Below are 2,088 nucleotides of genomic sequence, written 5' to 3' on the forward strand. Positions count from 1 at the left end.
TTGACAGATGATGAATGACATTTATCTATCATTATGGTATCATGCAGAATAATTCCACTGCTCTAAAGACACCCTGTGTCTCACTAGTCATCCTTCCCCTCTCTCTCCTGAAACTGCTGACAGCCACTGATCTTTTTCCTGTCTCTTTAGTTTGGGCTTTTCTGAAATCTCCTATAGCTGGAATCGGGCTTCCCAGGTGGCGCTAGTGGCAAAGGACCCGCCTGCCAGTGCAGATAGATGTAACGGAGACCGGTGACATCGACCCCTGGGTCAGGACGATCCCCTGGAGAAGGAAATGGCAACCCACTTCAGTATTCTTGCCTGGAGAATCCCATGCACTGACAGCCTGGAGGGCTTTTAAAAAAAGTCCATGGGGGCGCAAGAGTCGGACATGACCTGGCAACGAAACCAGCATAGTAGGAATCATACAATACATGCAGCCTTTTTAGATTGGTTTGCTTCTTTGAGCAATGTGCGCTTAAGACTATTCCGTGTCTTCTCATGGCTTGATTAATGTCCTTTTTCTCTTTCAGGATCCATCCAATACAGAGTACTTAGTATTTAGTATGGAAGCATTTTTTTAACACTCCTTTTTCTATGGTCAGAATTCTTTTCAAAGCAAGAGATTCAGTTTAGTATCCTTTGGTAACTTTTTTATACTTAGTGTTATATTTATTTCTCTAGCAAATACTGGTTTTTGGCCATGTCACACAGAATGTGGGACCTTAGTTCCCCCACCAGGGAGCAAACCCACACACCCTGCATCTCTGCATTGGGAACTTAAGAGTTTTAACCACTGGACCACTAGGGAAGGGAAGTCCCTTTAACAAATATTAATTGTGCTCTTATCATGTGCCAGGAATTGTCTTAAGCAAAGACTATTACAGATGTGAGCAAGCATACAAGATCCTTGCTCCTATGCAGTTTAAAAACCATTCCTAAAATTACTATTCATGGCTGCATAGTATTCAATTTTAGCAATTTATTTTGGAACAAATCACCTACAAATTTTTCTTATTTTAAATAATGCTGTGATGAATACAAATCTTTGACTATCATTCATTCTGTGCTAGGAGAGAGTATTTAAGATATGTATGACAGGCACATTTGAGGTGTTTAATACCTGGTGCCATATTCCTGATCAGAATGGATGCAGTTATTGAGACTCCCTTCAGCCACGAAAGTTCCCATCTTATGTTTACTGTGTCTGCTATCTCCCCTCTGACATTCCCCCAAATCTTGGTGGTTGCCCTCAGTTTGTTTGCTCTCTTCCAATGCAAGCAATCTAAGCAGTCAGCCTCCAGTCCCAAGTTGTTTTCTTGGCTCTAGACTGATTCATACAATCCACCTCCCACCAAAAATCCTTTTTTCTGTGTGTGTACTGATCATGCATATCTCACTTGTCTGTATTCCATGCCATCTGGGACCCATGCTTAGATTCTTTATGGCTAAGTTCCTCACTGTAAAACTGGCACACTCTAATGATGAAAGTTAACCATTACATAGGGTTTACAACCATTAGTTGCTTGCAGGTGACCATGCTATATTTCCATGACCCCAGACTGTGATGCTGGGTGTGTGTGTGTGTGTTAGTAGCTCAGTTGTGTCCAACTCTTTGCAACCCATGGACTATACCCCACCAGGCTCCTCTGTCCATGGAATTCTCTAGGCAAGAATACTGGAGTGGGTTGCCATTTCCTTCTCCAGGGATCTTCCCAAACCAGGGATTGAACCTGGGTCTCCTGCCTTGGAGGCAGATGCTTTACCATCTGAGCTACTAGGGAAGCCCCAGTGTAATGCTAGACTATGAAAAGTATGTAAACTGAGGGCAATTTTCTGTCATTCATCTCAAAACCCACTCTCTTTTTAACTCCTTAATGTGTCACTATGTTCTTATTAAAAGTACATATTTAAGAGACAACCTCTTATTCTGAAAAGCTCATTGTCTTTATCTCACTGAATGCAGTAATATGCACTAAAAATAATATGGTCTTTGGAAGCAGACATACCTAGGTTTAAAAACTCAGTGCAACTGGGACTTCTCTAGTGGTCCAAGGGTTAAGACTCCATGCTTCCAATGCAGGGGCC

The 2,088-nt window shown here is 42.1% G+C and overlaps 1 non-coding gene across 1 annotated transcript; it reads right to left on the minus strand.

Moving 5' to 3' along the window:
• Positions 1,713-1,784, minus strand: TRNAW-CCA. Its single transcript has one exon. It is a non-coding gene; the product is annotated as a tRNA-Trp (tRNA).

Source organism: Capra hircus, chromosome 1 (genome assembly GCF_001704415.2).
Source record: "Capra hircus breed San Clemente chromosome 1, ASM170441v1, whole genome shotgun sequence".
Taxonomy (NCBI): Eukaryota; Metazoa; Chordata; class Mammalia; order Artiodactyla; family Bovidae; genus Capra; species Capra hircus.